The following is a 19,090-nucleotide window of genomic DNA, read 5'->3' as shown; positions in this document are numbered from 1 at the left end:
CCAAAGGGCTTGGATAGATCGAAGAACTTCTTAACGACGCAGATGGACAGCAGAGACACCCCTAAGGGCCTAGGTCGATACTAAACTTGATCATGGCCAAAAGGCCGAGTAGCAATAATACAGAAAGGAAAGAGGACAGTAGGGTAGATCGCAGTCTCGTTCCTTGTGGGGACTAAGCCTCTAACCCAATAGCAGCAAGAAGGTGAAGCCAAATTTAATTGACGATCCTACCAGGCCGAGCAGAGGGTACCACACAAGGACCAAAAGGCTTGGATAGATCGAAGAACTTCTCAACGACGCAGCTGGACAGCCGGGACACCCCTAAGGGCCTAGGTCGATACCAAACTTGATCATGGCCACAAGGCCGAGAAGCAATAATACAGAAAGGAAAGAGGATAGATCGCAGTCTCGTTCCTTGTGGGGACTAAGCCTCTGACCCAATAGCAGTAAGAAGGTGAAGCCAAATTTAATTGACGATCCTACCAGGCCGAGCAGAGGGTATCCCACAAGGACCAAAAGGCTTGGATAGAGCAAAGAACTTCTCAACGACGCAGCTGAACAGCAGGGACACCCCTAAGGGCCTAGGTCGATACTAAACTTGATCATGGCCAAAAGGCCGAGAAGCAATAATACAGAAAGAAAAGAGGACAGTAGGGTAGATCGCAGTCTCGTTGCTTGCGGGGACTAAGCCTCTAACCCAATAGCAGCAAGAAGGTGAAGCCAAATTTAATTGACGATCCTACCAGGCCGAGCAGAGGGTACCCCACAAAGACCAAAAGGCTTGGATAGAGCAATGAACTTCTCAACGACGCAGCTGAACAGCAGGGACACCCCTAAGGGCCTAGGTGGATAACAAACTTGATCATAGCCAAAAGGCCGAGAAGCAATAATACAGAAAGGAAAGAGGGTAGATCGCAGTCTCGTTTCTTGTGGGGACTAAGCCTCTAACACAATAGCAGCAAGTAGGTGAAGCCAAATTTAGTTGACGATCCTACCAGGCCGAGCAGAGGGTACCCCAAAAGGTCCAAAAGGCTTGGATAGATCGAAGAACTTCTCAACGACGAAGCTGGATAGCAGGGACACCCCTAAGGGCCTAGGTAGATACCAAACTTGATCATGGCCAAAAGGCCGAGAAGCAATATTGCAGAAAGAAAAGAGGACAGTAGGGAAGATCGCAGTCTCGTTCCTTGTGGGGACTAAGCCTCTAACCCAATAGCAGCTAGTAGGTGAAGCCAAATTTTATTGACGATCCTACCAGGCCGAGCAAACGGTACCCCAAAAAGACCAAAAGGCTTGGATAGATCGAAGAACTTCTTAACGACGCAGATGGACAGCAGAGACACCCCTAAGGGCCTAGGTCGATACTAAACTTGATCATGGCCAAAAGGCTGAGTAGCAATAATACAGAAAGGAAAGAGGACAGTAGGGTAGATCGCAGTCTCGTTCCTTGTGGGGACTAAGCCTCTAACCCAATAGCAGCAAGTAGGTGAAGCCAAATTTAATTGACGATCCTACCAGGCCGAGCAGAGGGTACCCCACAAGGACCAAAAGGCTTGGATAGATCGAAGAACTTCTCAACGACGCTGCTGGACAGCCGGGACACCCCTAAGGGCCTAGGTCGATACCAAACTTGATCATGGCCACAAGGCCGAGAAGCAATAATACAGAAAGGAAAGAGGGTAGATCGCAGTCTCGTTCCTTGTGGGGACTAAGCCTCTAACCCAATAGCAGCAAGAAGGTGAAGCCAAATTTAATTGACGATCCTACCAGGCCGAGCAGAGGGTACCCCACAAGGACCAAAAGGCTTGGATAGATCGAAGAACTTCTCAACGACGCTGCTGGACAGCCGGGACACCCCTAAGGGCCTAGGTCGATACCAAACTTGATCATGGCCACAAGGCCGAGAAGCAATAATACAGAAAGGAAAGAGGGTAGATCGCAGTCTCGTTCCTTGTGGGAACTAAGCCTCTGACCCAATAGCAGTAAGAAGGTGAAGCCAAATTTAATTGACGATCCTACCAGGCCGAGCAGAGGGTATCCCACAAGGACCAAAAGGCTTGGATAGAGCAAAGAACTTCTCAACGACGCAGCTGAACAGCAGGGACACCCCTAAGGGCCTAGGTCGATACTAAACTTGATCATGGCCAAAAGGCCGAGTAGCAATAATACAGAAAGGAAAGAGGACAGTAGGGTAGATCGCAGTCTCGTTCCTTGTGGGGACTAAGCCTCTAACCCAATAGCAGCAAGTAGGTGAAGCCAAATTTAATTGACGATCCTACCAGGCTGAGCAGAGGGTACCCCACAAGGACCAAAAGGCTTGGATAGATCGAAGAACTTCTCAACGATGCAGCTGAACAGCAGGGACACCCCTAAGAGCCTAGGTCGATACCAAACTTGATCATGGCCAAAAGGGCCGAGAAGCAATAATACAGAAAGGAAAGAGGGTAGATCGCAGTCTCGTTCCTTGTGGGGACTAAGCCTCTGACCCAATAGCAGTAAGAAGGTGAAGCCAAATTTAATTGACGATCCTACCAGGCCGAGCAGAGGGTACCCCACAAGGACCAAAAGGCTTGGATAGAGCAAAGAACTTCTCAACGACGCAGCTGAACAGCAGGGACACCCCTAAGGGCCTAGGTCGATACTAAACTTGATCATGGCCAAAAGGCCGAGAAGCAATAATACAGAAAGAAAAGAGGACAGTAGGGTAGATCGCAGTCTCGTTGCTTGCGGGGACTAAGCCTCTAACACAATAGCAGCAAGAAGGTGAAGCCAAATTTAATTGACGATCCTACCAGGCCGAGCAGAGGGTACCCCACAAAGACCAAAAGGCTTGGATAGAGCAAAGAACTTCTCAACGACGCAGCTGAACAGCAGGGACACCCCTAAGGGCCTAGGTGGATAACAAACTTGATCATAGCCAAAAGGCCGAGAAGCAATAATACAGAAAGGAAAGAGGGTAGATCGCAGTCTCGTTTCTTGTGGGGACTAAGCCTCTAACACAATAGCAGCAAGTAGGTGAAGCCAAATTTAGTTGACGATCCTACCAGGTCGAGCAGAGGGTACCCCAAAAGGTCCAAAAGGCTTGGATAGATCGAAGAACTTCTCAACGACGAAGCTGGATAGCAGGGACACCCCTAAGGGCCTAGGTAGATACCAAACTTGATCATGGCCAAAAGGCCGAGAAGCAATATTGCAGAAAGAAAAGAGGACAGTAGGGAAGATCGCAGTCTCGTTCCTTGTGGGGACTAAGCCTCTAACCCAATAGCAGCTAGTAGGTGAAGCCAAATTTTATTGACGATCCTACCAGGCCGAGCAAAGGGTACCCCAAAAAGACCAAAGGGCTTGGATAGATCGAAGAACTTCTTAACGACGCAGATGGACAGCAGAGACACCCCTAAGGGCCTAGGTCGATACTAAACTTGATCATGGCCAAAAGGCCGAGTAGCAATAATACAGAAAGGAAAGAGGACAGTAGGGTAGATCGCAGTCTCGTTCCTTGTGGGGACTAAGCCTCTAACCCAATAGCAGCAAGAAGGTGAAGCCAAATTTAATTGACGATCCTACCAGGCCGAGCAGAGGGTACCACACAAGGACCAAAAGGCTTGGATAGATCGAAGAACTTCTCAACGACGCAGCTGGACAGCCGGGACACCCCTAAGGGCCTAGGTCGATACCAAACTTGATCATGGCCACAAGGCCGAGAAGCAATAATACAGAAAGGAAAGAGGATAGATCGCAGTCTCGTTCCTTGTGGGGACTAAGCCTCTGACCCAATAGCAGTAAGAAGGTGAAGCCAAATTTAATTGACGATCCTACCAGGCCGAGCAGAGGGTATCCCACAAGGACCAAAAGGCTTGGATAGAGCAAAGAACTTCTCAACGACGCAGCTGAACAGCAGGGACACCCCTAAGGGCCTAGGTCGATACTAAACTTGATCATGGCCAAAAGGCCGAGTAGCAATAATACAAAAAGGAAAGAGGACAGTAGGGTAGATCGCAGTCTCGTTCCTTGTGGGGACAAAGCCTCTAACCCAATAGCAGCAAGTAGGTGAAGCCAAATTTAATTGACGATCCTACCAGGCCGAGCAGAGGGTACCCCACAAGGACCAAAAGGCTTGGATAGATCGAAGAACTTCTCAACGACGCAGCTGAACAGCCGGGACACCCCTAAGGGCCTAGGTCGATACCAAACTTGATCATGGCCAAAAGGCCGAGAAGCAATAATACAGAAAGGAAAGAGGGTAGATCGCAGGCTCGTTCCTTGTGGGGACTAAGCCTCTGACCCAATAGCAGTAAGAAGGTGAAGCCAAATTTAATTGACGATCCTACCAGGCCGAGCAGAGGGTATCCCACAAGGACCAAAAGGCTTGGATAGAGCAAAGAACTTCTCAACGACGCAGCTGAACAGCAGGGACACCCCTAAGGGCCTAGGTCGATACTAAACTTGATCATGGCCAAAAGGCCGAGAAGCAATAATACAGAAAGAAAAGAGGACAGTAGGGTAGATCGCAGTCTCGTTGCTTGCGGGGACTAAGCCTCTAACCCAATAGCAGCAAGAAGGTGAAGCCAAATTTAATTGACGATCCTACCAGGCCGAGCAGAGGGTACCCCACAAGGACCAAAAGGCTTGGATAGAGCAAAGAACTTCTCAACGACGCAGCTGAACAGCAGGGACACCCCTAAGGGCCTAGGTGGATAACAAACTTGATCATGGCCAAAAGGCCGAGAAGCAATAAATCAGAAAGGAAAGAGTACAGTAGAGTAGATCACAGTCTCGTTCCTTGTGGGGACTAAGCCTCTAACCCAATAGCAGCAAGTAGGTGAAGCCAAATTTAATTGACGATCCTACCAAGCCGAGCAGAGGGTACCGCACAAGCACCAAAAGGCTTGGATAGATCGAAGAACTTCTCAACGAAGTAGCTGGACAGCAGGGAAACCCCTCAGGCTAACGACGCAGCAAAATTTGATCAAAAGACCAAGAAGTGCTAATGCAGGAATGTAAAGTCTGGGCACAAGAGCTGACAATCATTCAGAAATGATCTTCAGTCCTGTATTGCTTTAAAGAGTAACTCCACTTTTGTTGAGAGGACAACACTCCCCTCTGGGTGATTAATGTATATTTTTATGGTTGTGAAAGGTTTGGAGATTCTTACCTTTTGTTATTGTGCAGATAGATCCACGTGTGTTCTTGAACCAAATACACGGGAACGACTTTTGCAGTGATCGATCGGCGGCTGATCCTGCGGGGTACCTGTGGAGAAAGTGGTAGGGTCTGCAAACCTGTAGAGATGATGGTTGTTGGAGGGGACGCCCATCATCTGACTGATGTCAGTGCCAACTTGTGGGAATATCAGCCTACCAGTTACACAGCAGGAAATGACACCTCCTGGAGGGCCCCTGTAGATTAGGAAGGGAAGTTGCTTGTTAATAACAATGAAAGATAATGTGATTTGTGTAGGAATTGTAGGTGTCATTTGTATTTCCCCGTAAAAGTGGAGTTACTCTTTAAATGAAGCGCTAGGATTTATTAACCACCTCCCGTCCGGTTGTATATAAATGACCGGACGGTGAAAGTGCAGGGTCAGGTGGCCGTTTATAAATGGCCTTCCCGCCCCCTGCTTGTGCGCGCTCCCTTGGAGCGCACAGCAGTGCAATCCAGTGCCCGTTGTGTCCTCTGTACACAGTGGAACACTGATCGTCGTACGGGACCTCTGAAAGCTGAAAATTGGCCTGGACAGGAAGGGGGTAAAAGTGTCCGGACTTGAAGTGGTTAAACATTACATTCAGAGAAATGTTGCCGACATAAAAAAGAAGGAATAAACGTGTAACATTAAAAATTCTGACAACATACAAAGCCACTTTAAAATGTTTTGTACAGATTACTGTCTGTATCTTTTTTCTATAAATATAGACATATAACTATTTTTTTCTGCTCTGCCTAAGTGAAATCTTAGAGTCTTTTAGTTGAATCCCATGGTCAAAAATGAAACTGCCCAGAGACAATGGATTCTTTCTCCAATTTTGACATTTTTAACCATAAGATGACAAGCCTGCCCACCACGACAAGGTAGACTCTTTTAGGGCAGGACCTACACTAAACTACACTACGCTAAACTACTCCATGCTAGTCATCGTATTTTTTGTGTTAGATGCCTGTTTGTGATAAGCCTCATCCTAGAACCTTCCTTCTTCCTTTCCAGACTTGTTTACAGAGATCTACATAAGAACAACCCTTTTCATTCAAAAAACAGAGAACAGATTTAAAAGGGTTGTTGCTGTTATCTTATGGCGGGTGATGCAGTGGTCAGCAATGATCATCTGTAATGTCCCGACACATTTCCCCTTCTTTAATCAATGCAGAGCTCTCTTCCACATAGATGCCTTCAGTCTGAAAGGTCTAAAGTGTTTCAATTGTAGTGAAGTTTATTCACAGATACCAAACTTGATCATGGCCAAAAGGCCGAGAAGCAATAATGCAGATAGGAAAGAGGGCAGTATGGTAGATCGCAGTCTCCTTCCTTGTGGGGACTAAGCTTCTACCCCAATAGCAGCAAGTAGGAGAAGCCCAAATTTAATTGAGGATCCTACCAGGCTGAGCAGAGGGTTCCCCAAAAGGACCGATAGGCTTGGATAGATCGAAGAACTTCTCAACGACGCAGCTGGACACCAGGGACACCCCTAAGGGCCTAGGTCGATACCAAACTTGATCATTGCCAAAAGGCCGAGAAGCAATAATACAGAAAGGAAAGAGGGTAGATCGCAGTCTCGTTCCTTGTGGGGACTAAGCCTCTAACCCAATAGCAGCAAGTAGGTGAAGCCAAATTTAATTGACGATCCTACCAGGCCGAGCAGAGGGTACCCCACAAGGACCAAAAGGCTTGGATACATCGAAGAACTTCTCAACGACGCAGCTGAACAGCCGGGACACCCCTAAGGGCCTAGGTCGATACCAAACTTGATCATGGCCAAAAGGCCGAGAAGCAATAATACAGAAAGGAAAGAGGGTAGATCGCAGTCTCGTTCCTTGTGGGGACTAAGCCTCTGACCCAATAGCAGTAAGAAGGTGAAGCCAAATTTAATTGACGATCCTACCAGGCCGAGCAGAGGGTATCCCACAAGGACCAAAAGGCTTGGATAGAGCAAAGAACTTCTCAACGACGCAGCTGAACAGCAGGGACACCCCTAAGGGCCTAGGTCGATACTAAACTTGATCATGGCCAAAAGGCCGAGTAGCAATAATACAGAAAGGAAAGAGGACAGTAGGGTAGATCGCAGTCTCGTTCCTTGTGGGGACTAAGCCTCTAACCCAATAGCAGCAAGTAGGTGAAGCCAAATTTAATTGACGATCCTACCAGGCCGAGCAGAGGGTACCCCACAAGGACCAAAAGGCTTGGATAGATCGAAGAACTTCTCAACGACGCAGCTGAACAGCCGGGACACCCCTAAGGGCCTAGGTCGATACCAAACTTGATCATGGCCAAAAGGCCGAGAAGCAATAATACAGAAAGGAAAGAGGGTAGATCGCAGTCTCGTTCCTTGTGGGAACTAAGCCTCTGACCCAATAGCAGTAAGAAGGTGAAGCCAAATTTAATTGACGATCCTACCAGGCCGAGCAGAGGGTATCCCACAAGGACCAAAAGGCTTGGATAGAGCAAAGAACTTCTCAACGACGCAGCTGAACAGCAGGGACACCCCTAAGGGCCTAGGTCGATACTAAACTTGATCATGGCCAAAAGGCCGAGTAGCAATAATACAGAAAGGAAAGAGGACAGTAGGGTAGATCGCAGTCTCGTTCCTTGTGGGGACTAAGCCTCTAACCCAATAGCAGCAAGTAGGTGAAGCCAAATTTAATTGACGATCCTACCAGGCCGAGCAGAGGGTACCCCACAAGGACCAAAAGGCTTGGATAGATCGAAGAACTTCTCAACGATGCAGCTGAACAGCAGGGACACCCCTAAGAGCCTAGGTCGATACCAAACTTGATCATGGCCAAAAGGGCCGAGAAGCAATAATACAGAAAGGAAAGAGGGTAGATCGCAGTCTCGTTCCTTGTGGGGACTAAGCCTCTGACCCAATAGCAGTAAGAAGGTGAAGCCAAATTTAATTGACGATCCTACCAGGCCGAGCAGAGGGTACCCCACAAGGACCAAAAGGCTTGGATAGAGCAAAGAACTTCTCAACGACGCAGCTGAACAACAGGGACACCCCTAAGGGCCTAGGTCGATACTAAACTTGATCATGGCCAAAAGGCCGAGAAGCAATAATACAGAAAGAAAAGAGGACAGTAGGGTAGATCGCAGTCTCGTTGCTTGCGGGGACTAAGCCTCTAACCCAATAGCAGCAAGAAGGTGAAGCCAAATTTAATTGACGATCCTACCAGGCCGAGCAGAGGGTACCCCACAAGGACCAAAAGGCTTGGATAGAGCAAAGAACTTCTCAACGACGCAGCTGAACAGCAGGGACACCCCTAAGGGCCTAGGTGGATAACAAACTTGATCATGGCCAAAAGGCCGAGAAGCAATAAATCAGAAAGGAAAGAGTACAGTAGAGTAGATCACAGTCTCGTTCCTTGTGGGGACTAAGCCTCTAACCCAATAGCAGCAAGTAGGTGAAGCCAAATTTAATTGACGATCCTACCAAGCCGAGCAGAGGGTACCGCACAAGCACCAAAAGGCTTGGATAGATCGAAGAACTTCTCAACGAAGTAGCTGGACAGCAGGGAAACCCCTCAGGCTAACGACGCAGCAAAATTTGATCAAAAGACCAAGAAGTGCTAATGCAGGAATGTAAAGTCTGGGCACAAGAGCTGACAATCATTCAGAAATGATCTTCAGTCCTGTATTGCTTTAAAGAGTAACTCCACTTTTGTTGAGAGGACAACACTCCCCTCTGGGTGATTAATGTATATTTTTATGGTTGTGAAAGGTTTGGAGATTCTTACCTTTTGTTATTGTGCAGATAGATCCACGTGTGTTCTTGAACCAAATACACGGGAACGACTTTTGCAGTGATCGATCGGCGGCTGATCCTGCGGGGTACCTGTGGAGAAAGTGGTAGGGTCTGCAAACCTGTAGAGATGATGGTTGTTGGAGGGGACGCCCATCATCTGACTGATGTCAGTGCCAACTTGTGGGAATATCAGCCTACCAGTTACACAGCAGGAAATGACACCTCCTGGAGGGCCCCTGTAGATTAGGAAGGGAAGTTGCTTGTTAATAACAATGAAAGATAATGTGATTTGTGTAGGAATTGTAGGTGTCATTTGTATTTCCCTGTAAAAGTGGAGTTACTCTTTAAATGAAGCGCTAGGATTTATTAACCACCTCCCGTCCGGTTGTATATAAATGACCGGACGGTGAAAGTGCAGGGTCAGGTGGCCGTTTATAAATGGCCTTCCCGCCCCCTGCTTGTGCGCGCTCCCTTGGAGCGCACAGCAGTGCAATCCAGTGCCCGTTGTGTCCTCTGTACACAGTGGAACACTGATCGTCGTACGGGACCTCTGAAAGCTGAAAATTGGCCTGGACAGGAAGGGGGTAAAAGTGTCCGGACTTGAAGTGGTTAAACATTACATTCAGAGAAATGTTGCCGACATAAAAAAGAAGGAATAAACGTGTAACATTAAAAATTCTGACAACATACAAAGCCACTTTAAAATGTTTTGTACAGATTACTGTCTGTATCTTTTTTCTATAAATATAGACATATAACTATTTTTTTCTGCTCTGCCTAAGTGAAATCTTAGAGTCTTTTAGTTGAATCCCATGGTCAAAAATGAAACTGCCCAGAGACAATGGATTCTTTCTCCAATTTTGACATTTTTAACCATAAGATGACAAGCCTGCCCACCACGACAAGGTAGACTCTTTTAGGGCAGGACCTACACTAAACTACACTACGCTAAACTACTCCATGCTAGTCATCGTATTTTTTGTGTTAGATGCCTGTTTGTGATAAGCCTCATCCTAGAACCTTCCTTCTTCCTTTCCAGACTTGTTTACAGAGATCTACATAAGAACAACCCTTTTCATTCAAAAAACAGAGAACAGATTTAAAAGGGTTGTTGCTGTTATCTTATGGCGGGTGATGCAGTGGTCAGCAATGATCATCTGTAATGTCCCGACACATTTCCCCTTCTTTAATCAATGCAGAGCTCTCTTCCACATAGATGCCTTCAGTCTGAAAGGTCTAAAGTGTTTCAATTGTAGTGAAGTTTATTCACAGATACCAAACTTGATCATGGCCAAAAGGCCGAGAAGCAATAATGCAGATAGGAAAGAGGGCAGTATGGTAGATCGCAGTCTCCTTCCTTGTGGGGACTAAGCTTCTACCCCAATAGCAGCAAGTAGGAGAAGCCCAAATTTAATTGAGGATCCTACCAGGCTGAGCAGAGGGTTCCCCAAAAGGACCGATAGGCTTGGATAGATCGAAGAACTTCTCAACGACGCAGCTGGACACCAGGGACACCCCTAAGGGCCTAGGTCGATACCAAACTTGATCATTGCCAAAAGGCCGAGAAGCAATAATACAGAAAGGAAAGAGGGTAGATCGCAGTCTCGTTCCTTGTGGGGACTAAGCCTCTAACCCAATAGCAGCAAGTAGGTGAAGCCAAATTTAATTGACGATCCTACCAGGCCGAGCAGAGGGTACCCCACAAGGACCAAAAGGCTTGGATACATCGAAGAACTTCTCAACGACGCAGCTGAACAGCCGGGACACCCCTAAGGGCCTAGGTCGATACCAAACTTGATCATGGCCAAAAGGCCGAGAAGCAATAATACAGAAAGGAAAGAGGGTAGATCGCAGTCTCGTTCCTTGTGGGGACTAAGCCTCTGACCCAATAGCAGTAAGAAGGTGAAGCCAAATTTAATTGACGATCCTACCAGGCCGAGCAGAGGGTATCCCACAAGGACCAAAAGGCTTGGATAGAGCAAAGAACTTCTCAACGACGCAGCTGAACAGCAGGGACACCCCTAAGGGCCTAGGTCGATACTAAACTTGATCATGGCCAAAAGGCCGAGTAGCAATAATACAGAAAGGAAAGAGGACAGTAGGGTAGATCGCAGTCTCGTTCCTTGTGGGGACTAAGCCTCTAACCCAATAGCAGCAAGTAGGTGAAGCCAAATTTAATTGACGATCCTACCAGGCCGAGCAGAGGGTACCCCACAAGGACCAAAAGGCTTGGATAGATCGAAGAACTTCTCAACGACGCAGCTGAACAGCCGGGACACCCCTAAGGGCCTAGGTCGATACCAAACTTGATCATGGCCAAAAGGCCGAGAAGCAATAATACAGAAAGGAAAGAGGGTAGATCGCAGTCTCGTTCCTTGTGGGAACTAAGCCTCTGACCCAATAGCAGTAAGAAGGTGAAGCCAAATTTAATTGACGATCCTACCAGGCCGAGCAGAGGGTATCCCACAAGGACCAAAAGGCTTGGATAGAGCAAAGAACTTCTCAACGACGCAGCTGAACAGCAGGGACACCCCTAAGGGCCTAGGTCGATACTAAACTTGATCATGGCCAAAAGGCCGAGTAGCAATAATACAGAAAGGAAAGAGGACAGTAGGGTAGATCGCAGTCTCGTTCCTTGTGGGGACTAAGCCTCTAACCCAATAGCAGCAAGTAGGTGAAGCCAAATTTAATTGACGATCCTACCAGGCCGAGCAGAGGGTACCCCACAAGGACCAAAAGGCTTGGATAGATCGAAGAACTTCTCAACGATGCAGCTGAACAGCAGGGACACCCCTAAGAGCCTAGGTCGATACCAAACTTGATCATGGCCAAAAGGGCCGAGAAGCAATAATACAGAAAGGAAAGAGGGTAGATCGCAGTCTCGTTCCTTGTGGGGACTAAGCCTCTGACCCAATAGCAGTAAGAAGGTGAAGCCAAATTTAATTGACGATCCTACCAGGCCGAGCAGAGGGTACCCCACAAGGACCAAAAGGCTTGGATAGAGCAAAGAACTTCTCAACGACGCAGCTGAACAGCAGGGACACCCCTAAGGGCCTAGGTCGATACTAAACTTGATCATGGCCAAAAGGCCGAGAAGCAATAATACAGAAAGAAAAGAGGACAGTAGGGTAGATCGCAGTCTCGTTGCTTGCGGGGACTAAGCCTCTAACACAATAGCAGCAAGAAGGTGAAGCCAAATTTAATTGACGATCCTACCAGGCCGAGCAGAGGGTACCCCACAAAGACCAAAAGGCTTGGATAGAGCAAAGAACTTCTCAACGACGCAGCTGAACAGCAGGGACACCCCTAAGGGCCTAGGTGGATAACAAACTTGATCATAGCCAAAAGGCCGAGAAGCAATAATACAGAAAGGAAAGAGGGTAGATCGCAGTCTCGTTTCTTGTGGGGACTAAGCCTCTAACACAATAGCAGCAAGTAGGTGAAGCCAAATTTAGTTGACGATCCTACCAGGTCGAGCAGAGGGTACCCCAAAAGGTCCAAAAGGCTTGGATAGATCGAAGAACTTCTCAACGACGAAGCTGGATAGCAGGGACACCCCTAAGGGCCTAGGTAGATACCAAACTTGATCATGGCCAAAAGGCCGAGAAGCAATATTGCAGAAAGAAAAGAGGACAGTAGGGAAGATCGCAGTCTCGTTCCTTGTGGGGACTAAGCCTCTAACCCAATAGCAGCAAGAAGGTGAAGCCAAATTTAATTGACGATCCTACCAGGCCGAGCAGAGGGTACCACACAAGGACCAAAAGGCTTGGATAGATCGAAGAACTTCTCAACGACGCAGCTGGACAGCCGGGACACCCCTAAGGGCCTAGGTCGATACCAAACTTGATCATGGCCACAAGGCCGAGAAGCAATAATACAGAAAGGAAAGAGGATAGATCGCAGTCTCGTTCCTTGTGGGGACTAAGCCTCTGACCCAATAGCAGTAAGAAGGTGAAGCCAAATTTAATTGACGATCCTACCAGGCCGAGCAGAGGGTATCCCACAAGGACCAAAAGGCTTGGATAGAGCAAAGAACTTCTCAACGACGCAGCTGAACAGCAGGGACACCCCTAAGGGCCTAGGTCGATACTAAACTTGATCATGGCCAAAAGGCCGAGTAGCAATAATACAAAAAGGAAAGAGGACAGTAGGGTAGATCGCAGTCTCGTTCCTTGTGGGGACAAAGCCTCTAACCCAATAGCAGCAAGTAGGTGAAGCCAAATTTAATTGACGATCCTACCAGGCCGAGCAGAGGGTACCCCACAAGGACCAAAAGGCTTGGATAGATCGAAGAACTTCTCAACGACGCAGCTGAACAGCCGGGACACCCCTAAGGGCCTAGGTCGATACCAAACTTGATCATGGCCAAAAGGCCGAGAAGCAATAATACAGAAAGGAAAGAGGGTAGATCGCAGGCTCGTTCCTTGTGGGGACTAAGCCTCTGACCCAATAGCAGTAAGAAGGTGAAGCCAAATTTAATTGACGATCCTACCAGGCCGAGCAGAGGGTATCCCACAAGGACCAAAAGGCTTGGATAGAGCAAAGAACTTCTCAACGACGCAGCTGAACAGCAGGGACACCCCTAAGGGCCTAGGTCGATACTAAACTTGATCATGGCCAAAAGGCCGAGAAGCAATAATACAGAAAGAAAAGAGGACAGTAGGGTAGATCGCAGTCTCGTTGCTTGCGGGGACTAAGCCTCTAACCCAATAGCAGCAAGAAGGTGAAGCCAAATTTAATTGACGATCCTACCAGGCCGAGCAGAGGGTACCCCACAAGGACCAAAAGGCTTGGATAGAGCAAAGAACTTCTCAACGACGCAGCTGAACAGCAGGGACACCCCTAAGGGCCTAGGTGGATAACAAACTTGATCATGGCCAAAAGGCCGAGAAGCAATAAATCAGAAAGGAAAGAGTACAGTAGAGTAGATCACAGTCTCGTTCCTTGTGGGGACTAAGCCTCTAACCCAATAGCAGCAAGTAGGTGAAGCCAAATTTAATTGACGATCCTACCAAGCCGAGCAGAGGGTACCGCACAAGCACCAAAAGGCTTGGATAGATCGAAGAACTTCTCAACGAAGTAGCTGGACAGCAGGGAAACCCCTCAGGCTAACGACGCAGCAAAATTTGATCAAAAGACCAAGAAGTGCTAATGCAGGAATGTAAAGTCTGGGCACAAGAGCTGACAATCATTCAGAAATGATCTTCAGTCCTGTATTGCTTTAAAGAGTAACTCCACTTTTGTTGAGAGGACAACACTCCCCTCTGGGTGATTAATGTATATTTTTATGGTTGTGAAAGGTTTGGAGATTCTTACCTTTTGTTATTGTGCAGATAGATCCACGTGTGTTCTTGAACCAAATACACGGGAACGACTTTTGCAGTGATCGATCGGCGGCTGATCCTGCGGGGTACCTGTGGAGAAAGTGGTAGGGTCTGCAAACCTGTAGAGATGATGGTTGTTGGAGGGGACGCCCATCATCTGACTGATGTCAGTGCCAACTTGTGGGAATATCAGCCTACCAGTTACACAGCAGGAAATGACACCTCCTGGAGGGCCCCTGTAGATTAGGAAGGGAAGTTGCTTGTTAATAACAATGAAAGATAATGTGATTTGTGTAGGAATTGTAGGTGTCATTTGTATTTCCCCGTAAAAGTGGAGTTACTCTTTAAATGAAGCGCTAGGATTTATTAACCACCTCCCGTCCGGTTGTATATAAATGACCGGACGGTGAAAGTGCAGGGTCAGGTGGCCGTTTATAAATGGCCTTCCCGCCCCCTGCTTGTGCGCGCTCCCTTGGAGCGCACAGCAGTGCAATCCAGTGCCCGTTGTGTCCTCTGTACACAGTGGAACACTGATCGTCGTACGGGACCTCTGAAAGCTGAAAATTGGCCTGGACAGGAAGGGGGTAAAAGTGTCCGGACTTGAAGTGGTTAAACATTACATTCAGAGAAATGTTGCCGACATAAAAAAGAAGGAATAAACGTGTAACATTAAAAATTCTGACAACATACAAAGCCACTTTAAAATGTTTTGTACAGATTACTGTCTGTATCTTTTTTCTATAAATATAGACATATAACTATTTTTTTCTGCTCTGCCTAAGTGAAATCTTAGAGTCTTTTAGTTGAATCCCATGGTCAAAAATGAAACTGCCCAGAGACAATGGATTCTTTCTCCAATTTTGACATTTTTAACCATAAGATGACAAGCCTGCCCACCACGACAAGGTAGACTCTTTTAGGGCAGGACCTACACTAAACTACACTACGCTAAACTACTCCATGCTAGTCATCGTATTTTTTGTGTTAGATGCCTGTTTGTGATAAGCCTCATCCTAGAACCTTCCTTCTTCCTTTCCAGACTTGTTTACAGAGATCTACATAAGAACAACCCTTTTCATTCAAAAAACAGAGAACAGATTTAAAAGGGTTGTTGCTGTTATCTTATGGCGGGTGATGCAGTGGTCAGCAATGATCATCTGTAATGTCCCGACACATTTCCCCTTCTTTAATCAATGCAGAGCTCTCTTCCACATAGATGCCTTCAGTCTGAAAGGTCTAAAGTGTTTCAATTGTAGTGAAGTTTATTCACAGATACCAAACTTGATCATGGCCAAAAGGCCGAGAAGCAATAATGCAGATAGGAAAGAGGGCAGTATGGTAGATCGCAGTCTCCTTCCTTGTGGGGACTAAGCTTCTACCCCAATAGCAGCAAGTAGGAGAAGCCCAAATTTAATTGAGGATCCTACCAGGCTGAGCAGAGGGTTCCCCAAAAGGACCGATAGGCTTGGATAGATCGAAGAACTTCTCAACGACGCAGCTGGACACCAGGGACACCCCTAAGGGCCTAGGTCGATACCAAACTTGATCATTGCCAAAAGGCCGAGAAGCAATAATACAGAAAGGAAAGAGGGTAGATCGCAGTCTCGTTCCTTGTGGGGACTAAGCCTCTAACCCAATAGCAGCAAGTAGGTGAAGCCAAATTTAATTGACGATCCTACCAGGCCGAGCAGAGGGTACCCCACAAGGACCAAAAGGCTTGGATACATCGAAGAACTTCTCAACGACGCAGCTGAACAGCCGGGACACCCCTAAGGGCCTAGGTCGATACCAAACTTGATCATGGCCAAAAGGCCGAGAAGCAATAATACAGAAAGGAAAGAGGGTAGATCGCAGTCTCGTTCCTTGTGGGGACTAAGCCTCTGACCCAATAGCAGTAAGAAGGTGAAGCCAAATTTAATTGACGATCCTACCAGGCCGAGCAGAGGGTATCCCACAAGGACCAAAAGGCTTGGATAGAGCAAAGAACTTCTCAACGACGCAGCTGAACAGCAGGGACACCCCTAAGGGCCTAGGTCGATACTAAACTTGATCATGGCCAAAAGGCCGAGTAGCAATAATACAGAAAGGAAAGAGGACAGTAGGGTAGATCGCAGTCTCGTTCCTTGTGGGGACTAAGCCTCTAACCCAATAGCAGCAAGTAGGTGAAGCCAAATTTAATTGACGATCCTACCAGGCCGAGCAGAGGGTACCCCACAAGGACCAAAAGGCTTGGATAGATCGAAGAACTTCTCAACGACGCAGCTGAACAGCCGGGACACCCCTAAGGGCCTAGGTCGATACCAAACTTGATCATGGCCAAAAGGCCGAGAAGCAATAATACAGAAAGGAAAGAGGGTAGATCGCAGTCTCGTTCCTTGTGGGGACTAAGCCTCTGACCCAATAGCAGTAAGAAGGTGAAGCCAAATTTAATTGACGATCCTACCAGGCCGAGCAGAGGGTATCCCACAAGGACCAAAAGGCTTGGATAGAGCAAAGAACTTCTCAACGACGCAGCAGAACAGCAGGGACACCCCTAAGAGCCTAGGTCGATACCAAACTTGATCATGGCCAAAAGGGCCGAGAAGCAATAATACAGAAAGGAAAGAGGGTAGATCGCAGTCTCGTTCCTTGTGGGGACTAAGCCTCTAACCCAATAGCAGCAAGAAGGTGAAGCCAAATTTAATTGACGATCCTACCAGGCCGAGCAGAGGGTACCCCACAAGGACCAAAAGGCTTGGATAGATCGAAGAACTTCTCAACGACGCAGCTGGACAGCCGGGACACCCCTAAGGGCCTAGGTCAATACCAAACTTGATCATGGCCACAAGGCCGAGAAGCAATAATACAGAAAGGAAAGAGGGTAGATCGCAGTCTCGTTCCTTGTGGGGACTAAGCCTCTGACCCAATAGCAGTAAGAAGGTGAAGCCAAATTTAATTGACGATCCTACCAGGCCGAGCAGAGGGTATCCCACAAGGACCAAAAGGCTTGGATAGAGCAAAGAACTTCTCAACGACGCAGCTGAACAGCAGGGACACCCCTAAGGGCCTAGGTCGATACTAAACTTGATCATGGCCAAAAGGCCGAGTAGCAATAATACAAAAAGGAAAGAGGACAGTAGGGTAGATCGCAGTCTCGTTCCTTGTGGGGACTAAGCCTCTAACCCAATAGCAGCAAGTAGGTGAAGCCAAATTTAATTGACGATCCTACCAGGCCGAGCAGAGGGTACCCCACAAGGACCAAAAGGCTTGGATAGATCGAAGAACTTCTCAACGACGCAGCTGAACAGCCGGGACACCCCTAAGGGCATAGGTCGATACCAAACTTGATCATGGCCAAAAGGCCGAGAAGCAATAATACAGAAAGGAAAGAGGGTAGATCGCAGTCTCATTCCTTGTGGGGACTAAGCCTCTGACCCAATAGCAGTAAGAAGGTGAAGCCAAATTTAATTGACGATCCTACCAGGCCGAGCAGAGGGTATCCCACAAGGACCAAAAGGCTTGGCTAGAGCAAAGAACTTCTCAACGACGCAGCTGAACAGCAGGGACACCCCTAAGGGCCTAGGTCGATACTAAACTTGATCATGGCCAAAAGGCCGAGAAGCAATAATACAGAAAGAAAAGAGGACAGTAGGGTAGATCGCAGTCTTGTTGCTTGCGGGGACTAAGCCTCTAACCCAATAGCAGCAAGAAGGTGAAGCCAAATTTAATTGACGATCCTACCAGGCCGAGCAGAGGGTACCCCACAAGGACCAAAAGGCTTGGATAGAGCAAAGAACTTCTCAACGACGCAGCTGAACAGCAGGGACACCCCTAAGGGCCTAGGTGGATAACAAACTTGATCATGGCCAAAAGGCCGAGAAGCAATAAATCAGAAAGGAAAGAGTACAGTAGAGTAGATCACAGTCTCGTTCCTTGTGGGGACTAAGCCTCTAACCCAATAGCAGCAAGTAGGTGAAGCCAAATTTAATTGACGATCCTACCAGGCCGAGCAGAGGGTACCCCACAAGGACCAAAAGGCTTGGATAGATCGAAGAACTTCTCAACGACGCAGCTGAACAGCCGGGACACCCCTAAGGGCCTAGGTCGATACCAAACTTGATCATGGCCAAAAGGCCGAGAAGCAATAATACAGAAAGGAAAGAGGGTAGATCGCAGTCTCGTTCCTTGTGGGGACTAAGCCTCTGACCCAATAGCAGTAAGAAGATGAAGCCAAATTTAATTGACGATCCTACCAGGCCGAGCAGAGGGTATCCCACAAGGACCAAAAGGCTTGGATAGCGCAAAGAACTTCTCAACGACGCAGCTGAACAGCAGGGACACCCCTAAGAGCCTAGGTCGATACCAAACTTGATCATGGCCAAAAGGGCCGAGAAGCAATAATACAGAAAGGAAAGAGGGTAGATCGCAGTCTCGTTCCTTGTGGGGACTAAGCCTCTAACCCAATAGCAGCAAGAAGGTGAAGCCAAATTTAATTGACGATCCTACCAGGCCGAGCAGAGGGTACCACACAAGGACCAAAAGGCTTGGATAGATCGAAGAACTTCTCAACGACGCAGCTGGACAGCCGGGACACCCCTAAGGGCCTAGGTCGATACCAAACTTGATCATGGCCACAAGGCCGAGAAGCAATAATACAGAAAGGAAAGAGGGTAGATCGCAGTCTCGTTCCTTGTGGGGACTAAGCCTCTGACCCAATAGCAGTAAGAAGGTGAAGCCAAATTTAATTGACGATCCTACCAGGCCGAGCAGAGGGTATCCCACAAGGACCAAAAGGCTTGGATAGAGCAAAGAACTTCTCAACGACGCAGCTGAACAGCA

Source organism: Staurois parvus, unplaced genomic scaffold (assembly GCF_062004578.1).
Source record: "Staurois parvus isolate SC_StPar_1 unplaced genomic scaffold, SC_StPar_1.0 ptg000118l, whole genome shotgun sequence".
Taxonomy (NCBI): Eukaryota; Metazoa; Chordata; class Amphibia; order Anura; family Ranidae; genus Staurois; species Staurois parvus.
This window is presented reverse-complemented; position numbering follows the sequence as displayed.